Below are 21968 nucleotides of genomic sequence, written 5' to 3' on the forward strand. Positions count from 1 at the left end.
GTAAGGGGCTCCATTGAGAGAAGAGTGAAATGTTTGACAGAGCTTGAGGAAAGAGTTCATGTTGCGAAGTAGAGGCAGGTAAGATGGACATTTTCCTTTTAATTTTTTTCCAAAGAAAAATGATACTACAGATCTGAGGACAATACTCTGAGTGAAGTGTAAACATTCTTGACTGATGTGTAAATGGCTGCTTGCCAATGAGCATGCATCACATGTTCTCTATTCTGAGCTCTCTTAGGCCTCATCTGTTTTCTGCTCCACAGTTGTGAGCATAAAGGAAGTCTTTTTGTGGGTACCTCCACCAGGTAGGCACATATCCAATTACCCTCTGGTCTTCTGTGATCCAAGCTTCAGCTGATGGTAAAAGTAGCAACTGAAACCTTCCAAATAGGCTGAACAACAGGCTATTCTATTCTAGTAATCCAGTTTGCCTCTGAGGAAATTGGCTGAAAGGTTTACTTCTGATTCTGCTTCCTTAAAAAATAAATGAACTCATAACAATTTTAGTTGTTCAGTGTTGACTTATAAACTCCCAAAGAGAATCACTTTCAAAAAGGATCTGAAATTTGAGCTACTTTCTGGATCATCTGTGTAAGGATTATGGATACACAAGTTCTAGATGATGGCTACACGACAGCCAGTAACTACTTAGGGGAAAGAGTTACATCTGCAAAAGGTTGCAATGTGATAACCTCAAAAGTGTGGTCTTTTTTTTTTTTTTGGTAAAGATTTTATTTATTTATTTGACAGAGAGACAGCGAGAGAGGGAACACAAGCAGGGGGAGTGGGAGAGGGAGAAGCAGGCTTCCCGCCCAGCAGGGAGCCTGATGTGGGGCTCGATCCCAGGACCCTGGGACCATGACCTGAGCTGAAGGCAGACACTTACCGACTGAGCCACCCAGGCGCCCCTCAAAGTGTGTTCTTAAAGTTTCTATGAAAAATGGTCAAGGCCTGGTGAAGTAAATTCATATATTCTGCCTGATTACTCAACCTTGGTTTATCATTTTTTATCAGTCTTTTCATCTGCTGATCTCTTCTTGGCTCCTGACTGTTGTACCATCTTTCTCTGCTGACCCAGTGAAAAAGCAGTCCTAAATTGCTAATTAATAAGGAAAGAAAGCCTGCAAGCCTGGGCAGGCCACTGTGCCAGTTCCAAAATTTGGAAGCAGCCACATTTTGTTTATCAGATAGAGACATTATAAAATCTTTTTGCAACTGGAAATTTTCACCCCTCAAGGCCTGTAGTGAAATTGTTTTGGTGGTTTGATGGTCAGCAGGGACTCAGGCTCCTTCTGTCCTTTCATCGTCCTATACATGACTCAAATAACTTCTTCGTCCAAGATGTCTGCTAAAACACAAGCTATTACTTCCAGGATGAGGGAAGGATGAGAAGATCCTCCCAGCTGAATCAATTCCCTTTAAGCAGCCATCCCCACAACTCCATGCAACACCTGTATTTGTATCTAATGAATAGAACTTACTTTGGGGCGCCTGGGTGGCTCAGGTGGTTAAGCGTCTGCCTTCGGCTCAGGTCATGATCCCAGGGTCCTGGGATCAAGTCCCACATCGGGCTCCCTGCTCCTTGGGAGCCCGCTTCTCCCTCTGCTTCTCTCCCTCTCTCTCCCTCTGTCTCTCATGAATAAATAAATAAAATTAAAAAAAAAAAAAAGAACTTACTTTGTCAGAGAGGCTGAAAGATAATTTGTTAGCTAGGTACATAGCCACCCCTCAAGAAACCTGAAGTTCTCTTATTCACAAAGAAGGCAAGAAGATACTGTGTAAACACTTAACAGTACCTGCCATGCTGCATTTATTTTAATTTACATTAATATTTTAAAAAATAAACTTTTCAGAGAGATTCCGTTATGACGCTGTGAAGATGTTATCAGAAGTCTAATGTAATATAGATCTATATCTTTAATGAAACAAGTACTTTTCTTTTTTTGAATTTATATTTTCATTTATCTTTTTAGTAATCTCTATATCCAACATGGGGCTTGGACTCATGACCCCAAGATCAAGAGTTTCACAGTCTTCTGACAGAGCCAGCCAGGCGCCCCAAAACAAGTGCTTTTCATATAGATCATACATTTGGAATGCATGTCAGAATTGAAACACAATTGCATTTGTTTCTCTGTGTCAGTTTCTCCCACATATATGGATACAATTTTGCTCAGAAGTGTATTGCAAGTATTTCAAACCCAGATGTCAGAAAACAGAGTTTCTCTAAATATGTTTTTTTGATGACTAAAGTGACAATACTTACAGAGTCGTGTAGGGATGGAGGCAAATTGCTCTTGTCCTGTCACTTCACGGATTGCCATGGAGAGAATTCCACAGCTCCCCACATACGCAGCTGAAATCTCCACCACGTGTAAGCAAGTTCACAGGAAATGGAAAGTGATTTGACTTGGGCAGGATGGAGTAGCAAAAGTGAAATGTTAAATATGGGGGTAAACTCAGATTAAATTATAAATTGTAAAAACTCACAAACACAAGTAATTTTCAAAAAGAAAAATTTAGTGCACAAATTGAACAAACAGTGGCCATACCAAGGATGCTTTCTGTTTTAGCTCCATCCACTGACCCACCCCAAACTACCCAAAATACTTATCACTCTAAACAAGAACTATGGATCTACTGTGTATATATATTCTCAAGTAATGTTCTCTAGCCCAGAGCTGTACCCCACTCCTTCCACTCCTTTTTTTTTTTTTAACTCAAATTCTGTCTTTTAGAGATATTCTGAAGCCACCAGTGGGAATTATCTATTGTCCTTTAGGAAGCAGAGTTGTATAGTTGTGACAGGGTCTTAGAGTCTGCAAGCCTTAAATATTTACTATTTGGCCCTTTACAGAAAATATTTGCTCAAACCTTCTTTATGGCACTCAGTTGATATGCATTCATTTGTTGCTAGAGTGTTTATTAAACAGCTACTATATATCAAGTACTATGCTCCTACTTTCTATTTAAGAGTCTTTCAGATAAATGAAAGAGGTAGATAACTTAATTAAAATGCTCACTGGTAAGTGCTACCTTTGGGGCAAAAATAGGTTGTTGCAGTGTGAGCATAACTGTAAAGAGCTAACCCAGAATTGGGGAGAGGGCCCTTAACCAGGGAAGACTTCCTCATGAAAATAGTATCTAAGTTAATATTGGATGATGAGTGGGAGTCAGGCAAAGAGGGAGAAGGCACAACAATTACAAAGGCCCAGAAGGAAATTAGGGAAATGCAAGTATTTCAGAGACCACAACGGAAAAAGGTTAGCAAAGGTTTAGAGATAACTATGTCAGATTATTGGCAAGGGTAATGGATATTAGAACGGTCATAAATTAACTAAAATAGCATAAGCTGGGCCGCTGGACAAAGGCCAGAAAATGTAGGCATCCGGTGTGTTGTGGGCCAGAAGGCAGGAAGTGGTAATTGTTAAAGGGAAGCTGAAGCACTTCAGTCAAGTTTGGTCATGCAAGAGGGTGATAAGATAAGGGGGGAGGGGGGCAAGAAAGCGCAAGCCAGTGACTCTGACTTGGGCAGGGAGAGGTGGTGGTCTTGCTAGTAGTGTTCAGGCTCTTCAAGGAAGTTCTATTCTGGCAGTCTCTCTGGCTGCAAATCTGTGCCCCCACTGCAAATGAAGATAAAAATTGTCCTCTTCATTAATCTTCCTATATCCCTCCGCAGGCCACATCTGAAATTCTTTTGGAGATTATAAAGCCTTTTATTTCAGGATTAGAGATAAAGATGCCTTCTATTTTAGCTTAAAATGCAAATGTCAATTAAGGTTAAAACACTGTGATTTATTCAGACCAAAGTACATCAGACAATGAGTCAACAGATATCAGCCCTTTTCCAGTTTTAATTTATGGGACTTTGTGAGATTTAGGGAAGGGAAGAAAGATCTTCACTTATTAAGGCCAGTGCTGTTTATTCGCAAATGGAGCTAGAGAGGAATCAGTAAAAGCTAAGAAAATAATCCTTGTCAGATTATGGAAATATGTGTTCTTTTCTTTCAGTCGAGGTTAGGGACGAAAACGTTTTACTTGACCCTTCTAGGATCCCTGGCTGGGTCTGAAGATGAAACTGATAAAAACAGATGAACGGGAGAAAAGTATACACATTTTATTGAACTTTTACATGTACATGGGCATTTTCCCAATGAAGACCCGAAGAAGTGACCAGAGTAGGAAGCTTTCATACTTTTAGACAAAGAAGTAAGAAATTTGGGACAAACTGACAAGACAAAGGGATTTGGGCTGGGGGTACCAAATAGTGAAGTAACTAGGAAGATAAGGGTAAGTTTAACAAAGTTTGTTTATATAGACTTCTTGGCCCTAAATTCCATTTCTGGTGATAAAAATGTCTTTCCTCCTGGTACACCTTTTACATGGCAGGTTTTTTTTTTTTTAAGATTTTATTTATTTATTTGAGAGAGAGAATGAGAGATAGAGAGCATGAGAGGGAAGAGGGTCCGAGGGAGAAGCAGACTCCCTGCTGAGCAGGGTGCCTGATGCGGGACTCCATCCCGGGACTCCAGGATCATGACCTGAGCTGAAGGCAGTCGCTTAACCAACTGAGCCACCCAGGCGCCCTCTTTTTTTTTTTTAAGATTTTATTTATTTGAGAGAGAGAATGAAAGAGAGAGAGCACAAGAGGGGGGAGGGTCAGAGGGAGAAGCGGACTCCCTGCCGAGCAGGGAGCCTGATGCAGGACTCGATCCTGGGACTCCAAGATCATGACCTGAGCCAAAGGCAGTCGCTTAACCAACTGAGCCACCCAGTGCCCGAGAGTATTTCTGTGGACATACTACTTTTTATTTATTTTTTAAAAGATTTTATTTATTTGAGAGAGAGTGAGAACTAGAGAGAGAGAGAGCCCACATACAGAAGGAGAAGGGGAGAGAGAAGCCTCCTCCCCGCGGAGCAGGGAGCCCAATGTGGGGCTTGATCCCAGGACCCCAGGATCACCACCTGAGCCAAAGGCAGACACCTAACCGACTGAGCCACCCAGGTGCCCTGACATATTACTTTTTAGAGAAGGACTCTCTCTCCCCTACCCCTAGTTTATTGACATTTGGTTTGAAAATTTCATTTAATTTTCAGATTTTTTTGTGTGTGATTCTTCTCTCCCAACAAAAAGCTCTAGATTGGTGTACCTTGTATGCTCTCCACTTCTCTTGTAACTCTATGCATACCTTTTCATTTCTCTGTTAGTTTTCTGTCTCCTCCGCTAGAATGCCAGGTCTGTTTAGTTTTGTTCACTGTGTATTTCCCATTTTCTGGCTCAGTGTCTAGCACATAGTTAAATGCTCAATAACTATTCTTGAATAAATAAATGATAAGAGTATTAAAATTTTGTGTATATTTCTTTGATGTAGTTGGTAATTACAAGAAATCTATTGCTTTGTATATGTCAATTAGAAGAGAAAAAGCCAGGCGCCTGGGTGGCTCAGATGGTTAAGTGTCTGCCTTTGGCTCAGGTCATGATCCCAGGGTTCTGGGATCGAGTCCCGCATCGGGCTCCCTGCTCCTTGGGAGCCTGCTTCTCCCTCTGCCTCTCTCTCTCTCTCTGTCTCTCATGAATAAATAAAATCTTTGAAAAAAAAAAAGAAAAAGCCACTCTGGGGGCGCCTGGGTGGCTCAGTCGTTAAGCAGCTGCCTTCGGCTCAGGTCATGGTCCCAGGGTCCTGGGATCGAGCCCCGCATCAGGCTCCCTGCTCCGTGGGAAGCCTGCTTCTCCCTCTCCCACTCCCCCTGCTTGTGTCCCCTCTCTCACTGTGTCTCTCTCTGTCAAATAAATAAATAAAATCTTAAAAAAAATCCACTCTGTTCTATAAGCATTTTTTATTTCATTTTAATTTTTTTTAAAGTAAACTCTAGGCCCAACATGGGGCTTGAACTCATGACCCTGAGGTCAAGAATCACATGCTCTACCAACTGAGCCAGCCAGGCACCCCTATAGAGCATTTTTTAGGAGACATAGTACACCTGACTAAAAAGAAAAGTTCATATTATATAAAAAATTCTACTAGAACATGGTTTTATTAAATATATATTGCATCATGCTTCCAGACAAATTTTATAATTGTGTGTGTGAGTGTATACTTTAAAACTGGTCTTGTTCTATCTTTCTAAGGGCATTGACATCAAATTTGCAAAATACATTGCTCTGAAGAGGAATATTTTGAAATATTAAGGATTATTTCAATTTCTTTTATGTAAAAAAGGTGATGTTTTTTAGAAATGAAACTTCAAATTCAAGTAGTCATTTTGGGGTTTTAACATAAGATGCTACTACTTTTGAAAAAGCTCTTTTTCGAGCAAAATCAATACAAACGTATACGTTAACATTCATAAATGTACCTAGGGTTGAATTTATTCTGACATAGATTCCTGGGATTGTGAAAGCTTGAGATTGTTCTAATAAAAGACACAGTGTTAGGAGAATATCTTTTAAAAAATTTTTCTTTGCTCTCTCTTAATCTCCCACCTCTACATTCCACTGACTTTATTGAAAAATTGGTTTATTTCAACATCATTTTTATTTGCAATGATTTTTGCCAGTGTCTGCTTAGGTCAATTAACTGCTTCCTTAGGTTTATAAACTGTGGGTCTCACAAGCTGCTGTTGTATATCCTCTGGGGAACATGTGGAGAAAGTGACATAGGAATAAAAACAGAAGTCTTCCCCCCTCCCCCACCATTTTTAAGAAAGCGATAGAAACCCAAGGAACACTCAACGCGCGCGGCAGGGGAGTTGATGGATATAAAAAGAAACCAAATTCTGTACGGCCACCGAAGTGAAGAAACGAATAACTTCAGAGATATTAATAAACTATCCAGAACTGTTTTGAGGACGTCCCCTAGGCCCTGGTCTACCTTCCCCCAGCAGCACAGCACCGCGAGTCCCGGGAACTCTCCCGCCGCCCGGGAGCCAGCGGGGCGGAGAGGACGTGGGGGGACGGGCACCCGGAGGAGGTAACCATAAACCACACCTCCCAGGGTGCAGTGCGCAGGCTCCGGCGCGCGCTCCGCTCGCAACCTCAGAGGCCGCCGCTCTCGGGGCTGAGCCGGGAGGACGCCGGGCGCCGACCGGGGCTCTACGGGGCCGCGCAGGAGGGCGCGCGTCCGTCGGGTGCTCCAGCTGGGTTAGTGCGGCGCTGCTGGGTGCTGCGGGAGAACGCTGGGTTGCGGGAACCTGGCAGGGCAGCTGCAGCCTTGGCGAGGCCGGCAGGAACCGAGAGGAGAGACGAGCCGAGGACCGAGGTAACTGCGTTCATTCCCCCCCTCACTCCTCTCTTCCCTTTGTGCGGTGCTGTCGGTTCACGCCGAGCCCTCCCTTACCCCAACCCGAAATCGTAACGCCGCCCGGGCTTGCGCCTCCGGCTCGAGGAAACTCCAGCCTTACGAGCAGTAACTAAAACTCCGCAGCTGAGAGGGTTTGGGGCCCATTAAACCGCTGCACGTTTTCTGTCGCTCCCGTTGGCGGGAGGAACAGGGTTGCATTTCCCGGAGGAGATCCCCAGCCTCTGGCTTTGTCAGCCGCGTCGGTGGCTCCCTTGGCTCTCTCCTCTTGGTCGGTCTTTCCAGGAAGAGAGGGACAGGCAGGTGCTTGGTGGGGTGCAAGGAATGAGCAGGAGCGGTGCGGCCGGCTGGGTTCGGGGGCCGGGGGAGGGCGGCCGGCCCGTGGGCGCGCGCGGCAGGTGCGCTCTCTCCCGGCTCTGCGGCATGGGGACTCGCAGCCCGCCCGGGACTGGCCTGCCCAGGGGGCTTGTCGCCGGCCCGGGACTGACCCGCCGGAGGGGCTCGCTGCCTGTCGGCACTTGGCTCTCCGCGGAGCTTGCTGCTAGACGGAATCTGCTGGTACTGGGGGTTTGCGGCTCGTGCCAAGTGTCTCTTCCGCGGTGGTGGAGACCCTGTGGAAGAGTGCCTCCTGGTGTGACATCAGCAACTGCAGCCCCTTTCCGAAGGCGCAGCCGCTCCGCGGAGTTTGTTTTACTGCCCCAGAGCCAGCTGTTTCTTCCTTCCACTCAGTTCTGGGCTTAGTTAACTTGCTGGCTTCTTCAGGCTGGGCTATTTGTCTACAGAGTTGGGAGTTTTCTAGCCCGGGGCTTGTCCTTTACTGGATTTGCACAGTCGTAGCGTTTGCGCGCCTGGGTGTGAAAAGCGTTCTACGTGTATTCCCACTGGGCAGTGTTGAATCAGAGGACTTTCGTAGAAAATTGAACCTTTCTCAGTCAGTATTCTTTTTAATCTGTTTTTAATTTAATTTAATTTAATTTATTTGACAGACATAGCGAGAGAGGGAACACAAGCAGGGGGAGTGGGAGAGGGAGAAGAAGGCTTCCCGCGGAGCAGGGAGCCCGATGTGGGACTCGATCCCAGGATCCCGGGATCATGACCTGAGCCGAAGGCAGACCTTAACGACTGAGCCACCCAGGCGCCCCGCCTTTTAATCTGTTTTAATAACATAACTATTTTTGGCCCTTTATGCTAATGTTACCCCTGTGGGTGGTTACCACATTTGGAAGATACTTTGGGGAAAGCTTGAAAAACCTGGGTTGACACAAGTATTTTATCTACTAGTTGCACTTTTTCTTTTCTTCTTTTTTTTATTGTTTTTCTTTTATATGAGTCGATGATTGTTTGACTCTTGCTGTTCTTCATTCTCACTCTATGAGGAAATCCTTTCTCCATGTCCCTTGAATCCTGACCCTGGCAGAGGGTCGACTTGGGAGAACAGAGGACCTCTGCTTGGCGGTGGCTTTTTTCATTGGTTGTTGCTTTTCCTCCTCCCACTGGCACCCCATTTAGTTTGTCAGTCAACCCGCCACCCACTTCAGACTTTTAGTCCCCTAAAATACCAAATAGTATGAACATAAATATAAAAAGGAATCTTAAGATAACTATACTCACATGTGCACTTAGCTTCGTATTAACATTTAAAACTAATTCTTTTAGCATTTAATAAGATTACTGTTAATGGCTTTTTAAATGATATATGCTGTAATAATTGCACATTCTGTATTCTGGCAGGAAACTTAATTCACAGGGTAATTTTTATTTTTATTTTTTTTTCCACAGGGTAATTTTTAGAAGACAATTATTTCCTCATTTGTTAACAAAATGAGGTAAATTTTGACACCTCCGCCCCAGCCCTTTTGCAAAATAGTTTATATTTATGGCAGTTTTAGGTTCATAGCAGGATTGAGTGAAAGGTACAGATTTCCCGTGTACCCTCTGCCTCCATATGCCCCCTGCCTGGCTCCACATAGGCACACCTCCTGCACCATCATTCCATTCCCACATGGAAATGGTACGTTTGTTACAATCGATGAATCTACACTGACAGATCATTATCACCTAAAGTTTATAGTTTACAGTAGGGTGTTGTGTATCCTATGGGTTTAGACAAATGACACTTAAAAAAAAAATCAAGAAATTTTGATTTGTAGAGAATGGAAGTATTGTTATTTAAAAAAAAGATTACAAGGAATATTTTGAACATCCTAAAAATTAATTTCAAATAGTTTTTGTGTTTTAAAAGAAATTGGATGTTTAAACTTTCAGTTTCTTATATTTACATTTACATTTCTTAACATTGCATGTTAAGAATTAAAGAGATGAATGAGAAGGAATGCTTCATAGAATAACAAAATATCCTTATTTTTCAGTCCTGAAACTCATTAGCTTGACCATTTATTTTTCTGAAAACCATGTTTTATGTTAACCAATGAAGCAAGAGGAAATCAAACATTTTAAATACACTAATTTTTTTTTTACTGATGTCAAGATGTATCTACAATAGAATGTGACCCATTAGGCTTTCTTTTTTTTTTAAATCTGTTTTCTCTGAGGGGTTTTTGTGGCAGCATCAGGATATAATAATGTACTAAGTAAGCTCAGTTCTGGAACTAGACAACTCAATTAGAATCCCAGCTCTCCATTTGTTGGCTGTGTGACCAGGGCAAGTTATTTTCTGAACCTCCATTTTGTTAGCTCTAAAAGGGAGATAGAGTATTAATTGTTATGTGAAATCATTTTATAAATTAATACACTATAATGTTTATTGATATCACTTAGTTACGTGCTGTATTTTAAAATGCTGTCTGTTGGGGCACCTGGGTGGCTCAGTGGGTTAAGCATCTGCCTTTGGCTCAGGGCATGATCCCCCTGTCAGGCTCCCTGTTCAGCAGGGAGCCTGCTTCTCCCTCTCCCTTTGCCTGCCGCTCTGCCTGCTTATGCTCTCTCTCTGTCTCTCTGTCAAATAAATAAATAAAATCTTTAAAAAATAAAATAAAATGCTATCAGTGTATTTTCAGGTGAATACTGCTTAAGTAAATACTATCAAACTTTTTTTTTTAAGGGCTGGCTTTACATGAGAGTTCATTGTCTGGTTATGAATGATTTAGTTGGGTCTTGTGAGTCAGAGGTAAAATTATGAAAGAGAGTCAAAGGTACCTTGGGAAAATTTCTACTTCATGTTTCTGGTTCTTAACCTAGATCTATGGACATGTCCATAGTCTTACAAGAGTCTGAACTCTGTATATCTGTACTTTGTGGGGAAAAGACCTATAACTTTCAACAGCTGTTCAAAGGGGGTTCATGGACAACCCCTGGCAAAGGTTGAAGAACTGTTAGCATCAGTTATCTAGGCAGTCTTCTTTACTAAACAAAGTTTTGCAGATTATTATTATTTTTAAAGTAAGTTCCACGCCCATCATGGAGTCCAACTTAAGCTCAAACTCACAATCAAGACCTCAGCCGAGATCAAGAGTTAGACATTTAGCTGACTGAGCCATCCAGGCACCCCTTGCAGATTATTTTTAATATTTGTTTTTTTTTTGAGAAAGGTAATTTTTGAACCACCATGAGTGCCTGTTTTTCTTCTAGAACTAGAGGTTGATATTTATGATATACTGTGTTCATATGAATGATAGTGCTGTTTCTTATATGTGGAGATGACACTACTGATGGATCCATTATTGTTAGGCAGATACTGTCCATTCCTCCCCTCCCCTCCCGTCTTGATGGGCAACAGAATACTTGGCAAGGAATGATACCCTAATACAATCCAGCATGTTAGAATATTATTTTGAAATGCTAAAAGATGATTTGGTTTCCTTAACTTAAAATTTGAACATTTTTTCTTTTCTCAACAGAACACCAAATGCTAAAGAAAATTATTTTGTCTTCCAAACTAGATAATGACATTTACATAGTGTATTTGTTGTTATATTTCTTCCTGTATAGCACAGAGTGTAATGTTTTATTAATTCTTAATTAATGGTTATTTTGACTTTCAGAATTTCTGGTTTGAAAAAAATTGACAATCTGCTTAAGTAGATTAGATTATAATTTGTAATTTTATAACATTGAAGATTAATCTTATTTGCACTTGGGGAATTTTAGAGTTAGGTTAGAGTTCTAAGTTTGGGTTCATTCTTGTAATAGAGTTTGGAAATAAGCTACATCAACCTGCCGTATGTTTCTTGTTAGTATTAGGTTGCTGAGCTCTGAGGCTTTACAGTGTGAAGCCAACTTCTCTTCTGGATCAGTTACCAGGCCAGGCACTCACAAGGCCTAAAGAGTATGGGGTGAATGAAATAATGCAGAAAACTTAAGAATAAATCTATGCAGTGGAGTAATGTCTTTTGGTCTTTTTCCTTGAGGTGTCTTTTACTTTTCCCCTTTAATATTGGTTACTGTTTTCATTTGAACGGGAAAGCTTTTCAAAGCTCAAGTTCTAAATCAATACTTGGGAATTTATGGAATAAAGTAAACAGAAGTGTGTTTGGCTCTCTACGTTTGCTTCTTATAAAATTAGTCTGAGAGTCCTATATAAATCTCAGAGATCAAGTAGAGGTGAATGCCAGCATTTGCATAGTACTTTCTGTGTACAAGATAAGTCACTATGCTGCATCTTTAGTTATTTTAGTGCCGAGGATTGCTTATTACTTTAATAATGAACGTTTGAGTTAAATTAATTAGACATAAGTTAAAAAGAGGAATCATTTCAGGAAAAATTTTACTTATGGGAATACTATCATTTTAAGAAGATCCGTGATTTTGTGTATTCTCTTACCCTTGAACTTTAAAAAATTCAAAAACTTTTCCTGCCTGGGGAGATTATTATTAATACCCCTATTTTAGTTCTTAAAATTCCTTTGTATATACCATACAGAGATATAGTTGATGTCATCTTTAGCCTTGTGGTAAGAGTTTTGGCTTTGTAGTCAGGCAAGCCTATGTTGAGTCCTGGGCATTGCCACTTAATCACTGGTGACCTTGGGTAGGTTTCTTAGCTTCTCTGAACCTTATTATCTACAGCTGTAAATATAGGAATAATACCTCTTCAGGTTGTCCGAGGACTGAAATGAACAAATGTTAAATATCTAACTCAGATAATAACAGTTACTATATAGTTTATGTGCCAGACGATTTATTAACTCAGTTAATTCTAATAACAGTCCTATGAAGTTGGTACTGTTACTTTCACATTTTTACAGGTGAAGAAATGGAGGCTAATAAAAAGTTATATAACTTTACCAAGGTCATACAGCTAGTAAGTAGGTAGTGCCAACTATCTTCTCTCTCCCTCTTCCCCTGCCCCTCCTATCTGCTGTCTACAAAGTTGACTGTTGTCATTTAAAAACAAAACAAAACAACAGGAAGACTTAGGGTAATATAGCCAGTCCTCATCTTTTGCTTTAGTGAAAAATGCATCTGAATGTAGATCATTATAAAGCATATTTTATTTGTTTGCTGGAAAAAAATGGAGTATTGTGTTCCTGACCAAGGACTCAGGATCACATAGTTTAAAAAAAAAAATTTATGAGGCGCATGGGTGGCTCAGTTGTTAAGTGTCTGCCTTCAGCTCATGTCGTGATCTCCATGTCCTGGGATGGAGCCCGTGGGGAGCCTGCTTCTCCCGTCTCCTGCTCCCCCTGCTTGTGTTCCCTCTCTTTCTGTCTCTTTCTCTGTCAAATACATCTTTAAAAAAATAAATTTATAATAATGTAATATTAAGTAATATGTTATATGTAATATATTAGTAATGTAAAATTATTGCAAAAGTAATGTTCGTTTATTGAATGCTTATTGTATACTAGATATAGGGTTAAATACTTCATATATTATTACTTCATTTAAACTTTTTAAAAAAAAGTTCTTTAAGTGCTCTCTACACCCGATATGGGGCTCCAACTCACAACCCCAAAATCAAGAGTTGCATGCTCTTCTGACTGAGCTAGCCAGGCACCCCTATTATTAGTTCATTTAAACTTCACAAGAACCTTACAAGAAAGCTGAGGCTCAGAGTGATTTTAAGTGACTTGTCCAAGGCTGACAGCTAATAGAGAATCCCAAAGCTGTCTGATCCTAAAGTCTGCTATTAATCACTAGTCTGTGTGCCCTGTGTTACATATGGCTAACAGATTTCTCTAAAAATCAAGGCAACCAGGGCACCTGGCTTAGTTAGTTAAACATTGGAGTCTTGATTTAGCCTAGGTCATGATCTGAGGATTGTGGGATGGAGCCCTGCTTGGGGCACTGTGCTCAGCAGGGAGTCTGCTTGAGATTCCCTCCCCCTCCCCTTCTGCCCTTCCTCACTGCATGCACAGGTGCTCTCTGTCTCTCTCTCTCTCTCTGTCTCAAATAAATCTTTAGGGGCACCTGGGTGGTTCAGTTGGTTAAGCTCTGTCTTTGGCTCAGGTCATGATCTCAGAGTCCTGGGATCAAGCTGGGATCGGGGAGCCTGCTTTTCCCTCTCCCTCTGCCCCTCTCCCCCCCTCATTATTTCTCTCTCACTCAAATAAATAAAATCTTTTAAAAAATAAATCTTTTAAAATATATAAAAATAAAGGTAACAGCTTAGGGAATTTTAAATAGAAAAAAAATACTCTCATATTTTAAAGGTAAACAGTGATTACCTAAAACTAGGTTCTTACAGGCTAAACAGCTTGCTCTCACTTTTTTTTAAAGATTTTATTTATTTATTAGAGCACAAGAGGGGGAGCAGACTCCCCACTGAGAAGGGAGCGTGATGCAGGGCGCTATCCCAGCATACTGGGATCATGATCTGAGCCGAAGGCAGGCGCTTAACCCACTGAGCCACCCAGGCACCCCTTGCTCTCATTTTTTTTTTTTTTTAAGATTTTATTTATTTGACACAGAGAGACATAGCGAGAGACGGAACACAAGCAGGGGGAGTGGGAGAGGGAGAAGCAGGCTTCCCGCGGAGCAGGGAGCCCGATATGGGGCTCGATCCCCAGACACTGGGATCATGACCTGAGCCGAAGGCAGATGCTTAATGACTGAGCCACCCAGGCACCCCTCTAACTTTTGTAAATAAATTTTTATTGGAGCACAGCCACACTCATTTCTTTATGTATTGTCTCTGGCTGCTTTCATACTACTATGGCATAGTTGAGTGGTCATGAAAGAGACTGTATGGCCCACAAAGCCTAAAATGTTTACTCTTTGGCCCTTCACAGAAAAGATTACCGATCCATGACCTATCCAATCCTGTTCTTTTATAAATGAAAAAACTGGGACTTGGAGAGATTAGGTAACTTCCCAAAAATGTAACTAGTTAAAATCCAATTATCCTGATACCTAAGTCACTCTTATTTCTGCTATACCATGCCACCTCTTTTTATTTATTTTCATTTTTAAATTTTATTTATTTTTTTAAAGATTTTATTTACTCATTTGAGACACAGAGATACAGAAAGAGAGAGAGCATGAGCAGGGGGAGAGGCAGAGGGAGAGGGAGAAGCAGACTCCCCGCTGAGCCAGGAGCCTGATGTGGGGCTCGATCCCAGCACCCTGGGATCATGACCTGAGCCGAAAGCAGACGCTCAACCATCTGAGCCACGCAGGTGCCCCTAAATTTTATTTTTAAGATTTATTTATTCTAGAGAGAGAGCAAGAGCGCACAAATGGGAGGGGCAGAGGAAGAGGGAGAGAATCTCAAGCAGACTCTGTGTGCTGAGCATGGAGCCTGTCGCAGAGCTCATTCTCACAACCCTGAGATTACGACCTGAGCCGAAACCAAGAGTTGGACACTTAGCTGACAGTGCCACCCAGGCACACCCCTGTTTTTATTTTTTAAAGTTTTAATTTATTCATTTAAGTACTCTCTACACTGAACATGGGGCTCGAACTTACAACCTCAAGATCAAGCGTCACATGCTCTTCCAACTGAGCCAGTCAGGTGCCCCATGCTACCTCTTTTTAAGTTCTATAAAATCAGCAGCTGTACCTTATGGTCATTATATAAGGGACTTTAAAGCATTATAAAATGTTTATGACCTATAAGAATATTTAACCTAGTTAAAACAGGCACGCTTGCTGTAATAACAGTAAATAAAGTCATTTCCCTTTCGTTCTTAGAATTTGATGAAGCTTTGGGAATATAATTTGTATGCCCCATTCTGTAAATTTCTGTGACCCATGTTAAACTTACGTTTCCTTATTTTCCTCCACAGATTTCTCTATAATAAATAGAGACTTGGAATCATTTCATTAATTGATTCCAAAACAGCAATTGCACTTGGAACTATCTTGTGGTTGGAAACCTATCCCATATACATCTTTTTTTTTTTTTAATTTTATTTATTTGAGAGAGAGAGAATGGAAGAGAGAGAGCACGAGAGGGGGGAGGGTCAGAGGGAGAAGCAGACTCCCTGCTGAGCAGGGAGCCTGATGTGGGACTCCATCCCGGGACTCCAGGATCATGACCTGAGCCGAAGGCAGTCGCTTAACCAACTGAGCCACCCAGGCGCCCTCACATGTACATCTTTACAAAATAGAGATCATACATCTTATATCCAGTTTTCTTTCTCCTTACTTTTGCATTATTCGTGGAATTTTTTAACATTATTCATGGAATTTTTTAAGCATTGAGGTGATATGATCTGATTTAAATTTGGGAATGATCACTGGCAGCAGTAGGAAGAATGCACTGGTAAGAGAAGAGGCTGTTGGGAAGCTGTCATTATAGCTGTGAGATGATGGGGCCTGGGACTAAAGTGGGATTGCTGGAGAAGCAGGGCCAACAGTATGAGAGGAACTGAGGAAGTAGACTGTATGGAACTTGGTTATAGTTTGGTAGAGTGGATTGGGAATTTTGAGTACATGGGAGCTTTCACATTCAGTGGGGAGCCTTGATCATTCAGACTAGTTTGGGTTCTCCCATAATATCCAGTATATCTCTTTACTATTGCCTTTACCACGTTATTATTAGCATCTGTTTTTGTCCCATCTGGATAATTCAGGCTCATTAATGGTAGGAATTATGTCATGTCTTAATCATCTTTTTTTAGGGGAGACTTATCTTAGATAACCTTTTTAAAGATTAGATTACTTTTGTGCATACTTTTTTTGTTTTTTTTAAGGAAAACAGAAGAGATAGATAGGTTAAGGTGTTCCTAAATTTCTTCACATTTAGAGTCTGATTCTTTTGAAGCAGTTTTTATCTCAGAGTCATTTGTTTTTTCATACAGCATAATCTGCATCCAGGGGATAGATGATACAGCCTTTAAATGTGCTTTGTCATCATTCTTCCAATTTTGTCACCGTTCTTCCAATTTTTTTTTTTTAAGATTTTATTTATTTTGAGGGGTGCCTGGGTGGCTCAGTCGTTAAGCATCTGCCTTCGGCTCAGGTCATGATCCCAGGGTCCTGGGATCGAGCCCCGCATCGGGCTCCCTGCTCAGCGGAAAGCCTGCTTCTCCCTCTCCCACTCCCCCTGCTTGTGTTCCCTCTCTCACTGTGTCTCTCTCTGTCAAATAAATAAATAAAATCTTTAAAAAAAAGTTTTTATTTTGAGAGAGAGAGAGCATGAGCAGAGGGGAGGAACAGAGGTAGAGGGAGAAGCAGACTCCCTGCTAAGCAGGGAGCCTGACGTGGGACTCGATCCCAGGACCCTGGGACCACGACCCAAGCCAAAGGCAGCCACCTAACCAACTGAGCCATTCAGGCACCCCACCATTCTTCCAGTTTTGATGCAGGTGTCTACCTGCTTGGTATGTGATACACATTCTTTTTGCCTGTATCCTCATAGCAAAACATAACACCCTCATCTATTGTGGATATTAACTTTCCGAGTCTTATGAAGTAGTGCTTCTCTCTGTGGCACAGTGCTTCTCTGTGTGTCAAATAAATAAAATCTTAAAAAAAAAAAAAGCACTTGTTTGTTGCTTTTTGTATTTGTCTTTGAATTAACATAATCTGCAGTATACTGTGTGATGACTGACTGATTAAATGAATATATTGTAAGACAAGTGGTATTTCCCCTTAACACTGACAGTATTTCTATTTTTTTATTGCAGTTTCTTGAAATGTGATTATAAAACCATATGATTTACATACATGGTATGTATATGTATGTCTATGTTGGTTTATGTGCTTACCTTGTGAAAATGAAAGGAAGTTTCCAAGCTCCTAGGAGAAGACTGATTCTTGTATAGTCATGGTAACAGTCACTCAAACCAGTTTTAAACCTGCTTACTGAGTAATTGACAGTTCTTTAGAATTGTTTTTAAGTCAGTGTAATCAATCAACAACAACCTGCCTTAGTGAACAGGATTTTGCAAGCCAGCCAGTCAGTGGTAGCTCTTCTAGTAACGCTTCAAAGCCTCTGAAAATCCACCAATCCCTGGACTCCACATTTCCTCCTAAAACCTATATAAGATTAGCAATCTGCTGTACTCAGAAGGACTGTGCCTGAAGCATAGCTTTCTCTAAGTAAGTAATTATTATCTAGCTTTGTGTGTTTTGTTTCATTTCAGATATTGAATGGGAAATACCTTTTCACACTTAGAAACAGATTATTGGTAAATTTATTTTTTGGTAGACTTTATATTTTTATTCAAATAATTATCATTTGTTATCTTTAAGTACAACCCTGTGACTTCTATGACATTCTTAAACAAAACGAGTAAGTAATAGAGTCCCTACCTAAGAGACAGTTCATACATGTTGTTCACATACTTAGGTAAAATTCAAGTCTTTTTAAAAAATTTTTATTTTTTAGGGGTACCTGGGTGGTGCAATTGGTTAAGTGTCTAACTCCTGGTTTTCGCTTAGGTTGTGATCTCAGGGTCATGGGATCAAGCCCTGCATGGGGCTCCATTCTTAGCTTGGAGTCTGCTTAAGATTCTTTCTTCCTCTGCCCCTCCACTCCTCTAAAAATAAATAAATCTTTAAAAATAAAATAAAAATTTTTTTTACTACTTTATACTGGACTTCCCAACTATAATGACTATAAGTTATGTGGTCCAGTTCAAAAGAATGATTATAGTAGTGAAATATTAATAGATGGCCTTCTTAATAAAGCAGACCCCAAAATAGAAACATCTTACAAAGTATTCAGTGCAGTGAAAATGTTGTTTGTAGAACAACATGTAGAACAACTCTGGAAATGACACGAGTATTTAACAAGCAGATTTTTTAAAAAATTTTTTTATGTTAATCACCATACATTACATTAACAAGCAGATTTTGATAACAATTGAATCTTATACATGGTAATGCTAAGAAAAACATGTTTTGAATTACAGCAGTAAATTTTTCGAAGTCATATATACCTTGACTAAGTAGGAACTACTGTATCTGTAACCCAGTTCATCAAAGCAGCAGCTTCTCCTTTAATTATTGGCATAATGTATTTTCTTTTGGACTGCTTGATTCAAAATTTAAAATCTCTATTATTTGCTTTTGTAAATAAAAATGAAATAATGAGTATAGCCTATCAGATACTGTATTAAATGTAATATTTTGTATCATTTTAAAATCTTCACCTAACTGAATCATAAAGAGTACAAACTACAGGTATTTATTTATTTTTTATTATTATGTTAATCACTATACATTACATCATTAGTTTTTGATGTAGTGTTCCATGATTCATTGTTTGCATATAACACCCAGTGCTCCATTCAGTACGTGCCCTCCTTAATACCCATCACCAGGCCAACGCATCCCCCCTCCCCTCTAGAACCCTCAGTTTGTTTCTCAGAGTCCGTAGTCTCTCATGGTTCTTATCCCCCTCCGATTCCTCCCCCTTCATTCTTCCCTTCCTGCTATCTTCTTCTTTTTTTTTTTAAACATATAATGCATTATTTGTTTCAGAGGTACAGGTCTGTGATTCAACAGTCTTACACAATTCACAGTGCTCACCATAGCACATACCCTCCCCAATGTCTATCACCCAGCCACCCCATCCCTCCCACCCCCCACCACTCCAGCAACCCTCAGTTTGTTTCCTGAGATTAGGAATTCCTCATATCAGGTCATATGATACATGTCTTTCTCTGATTGACTTATTTCGCTCAGCATAATACCCTCCAGTTATTTTAAGGAGTAATGAATCTAGACTTTCTGGAACAGGAGCTTGGGAAGATGATGGAATAGGATTCTGAGCCCTCCTCTCATGGACACATCAGGGTGCAGCTACATAAAGTGCAACTCACTTTGAAAATGACATAAGGACTAACAGAACAGCTGTTCCACAGCTTAAGACATAAAGAAAAGGTCACATTGAGAAGGGTAGGAAGGGCAGAGATGTGGCTGGGAACCAAAACTCTGCACAGTGGGAGGGATATCACAAGCCTGGAGGTCTTCCTTGAGTGAAGGGATCAAGCCCCACATTGGGTACCCCACACTCCAGAGATCTGTACTGAGAAAATGAGCCTCCATAACATCTAGCTTTGAAAATCAGCAGGGTTTAACTGTAGAAGAGCTGGAGGGCTAAAGGAAACTGAGACTCTCTGCTTTTAAAGGGCCAGCACCCTATATTACTCTCTCTGAGACCCAGCACAGAGGCAGCAGTTTGAAAAATGCCTAGCTTATATATGAAGGAGATTTATTGACTAATTTTAGAGAATGTGCTGAAGAGGCTGAGATCTGTAGGAACTTTCTCTGGGAATGGAAGTCCTGGCAGGCATCATTTTTCTTACCCTCCTTCAGCCTAACTGGCCCAAAGCTGGTGGGACTCAGTTCTGATACTCTCCTTCTAGCCTGCTGGTATTGCTCCTCTGCCCAGCATTCTCTTGTGGATCTGCCCCACCCAATCTGCAGGTGTACCTCCAAAGTAGCTTCCATCCTGTCATACCCAGCAGGCAGCCTTGGTGTCTCCCTCCCCGCCAAAGCAACTGCTGCCCCCTCATACCAAGCAGGCAGCTCTTCCCAAGTAATTCCTGCCCCAGGTTGGGGAAACCCTGCCCACCAGCACTCCCACAACAGTTGCAGCTAGGCCTCTCAGTCAGCTGTACCAGGGGCTAACCCCACCCTCCAGCATGCCCATAGTAGCTGCAGCCAGGCCATTTAGCCAGCTGTGCTAGGGACCAGCCCTGCTCATCAGTGTGCCCATGGTAGTTGAGGCTGGTCAATGTAGTCATCCTGGGTGGGGGCCATCCCCACCCACCAATGTACTTGGCAGCGGTCATGGACCAGTTACAATAGGAGGGCACATGCAGCCACACAGGTGATACCCCTGGAGCACCTGGTTCTGGTGACCAGGGGTGGGATTGTGCTCCTGGGCTGCATAGGAGGCCCTTCACACAAGGCCACTACTTTCAAGACAAGGAGACATATCTGACCCACTTGACATAGGAACAGAGTCGGACAACATGAGGGGAGAGAGGAATATGTTCCAAATAAAAGAAGACAAACCTCAGAAAAAGAACTAAATGAAACAGATAAGCAATATACCTGATACAGAGTTCAAAATAATGGTCATGAACATGCCTGCCAGATTTGAGAGAAGAGTGGATGAACTGAGTGAGGATTTTAACAAAGAGAAAATATAAGAAAGAACCAGTCAGAGCTTAAGGGTATAATAACTCAAAGAAGACACTAGAGGGAATCACCAGTGAATTAGAAGATACAGAAAAATGGATCACTGATCTGGAAGGGGGGGGGAGTGGAAATCATCCAAGTTGAACAGCAAAAAAGAAGAAAGACTGTTTAAAAAAAATGAGAGTAGGTTAAGGGACCTCTGTGACAATATCATGCATACTGACATTTGCATTATAGGGGCTTCAGAAAGCAAAGAGAGAGAGAAAGTGGCAGATAACTTATCTGTAGAAATGATTGCTGAAGGGGCACCTGGGCGGCTCATTTGGTTGAGCATCTGCATTTGGCTCGGGCTCAGGTCATGATCTCAGGGTCCTGGGATTGAGCCCCACATCAGGCTCCCTGCTCAGTGGGGAGTGTTCTCCCTCTCCCTCCTGCTCCACCTGCTTGTGTTCTCTCTCTCTCTCTCTCTCTCTCTCTCTCTCTCTCTCAAATAAATAAATAAATAAATCGAAAAAAGAAAAAAAGAAATGATTGCTGAGAACTTCCCTAGCCTGAGGAAGGAAACAGGCATCCAGGTCCAGAAAGTACAGAGAGCCCTAAACTAGATGAACCCAAAGAGGTCCACACCAAGACATACTAATTAAAATATAAAAAATTAAAAACAGAGTCTTAAAAGCAAGAGAAAAGCAACTAGTTACATACAAGGGAAACCTAAGGCCATTGTTGATTTTTCAGTAGAAACTATTCAGGCCATAACAGAGTGGCATGATATATTCACAGTGCTAAAGGAAAAAACCTATAACCAAGAATACTCTACCCAGCAAGATCATTCAGAATTGAAAGAGAGTTAAAGAGTTTCCCAGACAAAAAAAGTTGGAATTCATTACCACTAAATCGACCTTATAGGAAATTTTAAAGGGACTTCTTTAAGTGGAAAAGAATGGCCAAAACTAGAAGAAAATCATGAAAGGAAAAAGTTCCACTGGTAAAGGCAAACATAATAGTAAAGGTAGTAGATCAGTCACTTATAATGCTAGTATGAAGGTTGTAAGACAAATTTATTATAACTAGTTATATCTACAGTAATTAGTTAAAAGATACACAAATTTAAGAGATGTAAAATATGACATAAGCATGGAAGGGGAGAATAAAAATGTGCTTTTAGAATGG

General features: G+C 41.1%; 1 protein-coding gene across 5 annotated transcripts in view; it reads left to right on the forward strand.

Moving 5' to 3' along the window:
• Positions 1–7055: 7055 nt before the first annotated feature.
• The window catches only part of KLHL8 (kelch like family member 8), a 58578-nt gene continuing 43665 nt past the window's right edge, over positions 7056–21968 (forward strand). For 4 of the 5 annotated variants that reach the window (XM_028117800.1, XM_028117803.1, XM_028117802.1 and 1 more), the window contains exons 1-2: positions 7056–7259; positions 17330–17372. The gene's annotated coding sequence lies outside the window, so the exon portion shown is untranslated. The remainder of the gene's footprint in view (positions 7260–17329; positions 17373–21968) is intronic. The other variant, XM_028117801.2, reaches the window with a different exon arrangement.

This window comes from Eumetopias jubatus, unplaced genomic scaffold, assembly GCF_037043125.1.
Source record: "Eumetopias jubatus isolate StellerSeaLion01/CBP00866 unplaced genomic scaffold, mEumJub1_p1.0 scaffold_2, whole genome shotgun sequence".
NCBI classification, from domain to species: Eukaryota; Metazoa; Chordata; class Mammalia; order Carnivora; family Otariidae; genus Eumetopias; species Eumetopias jubatus.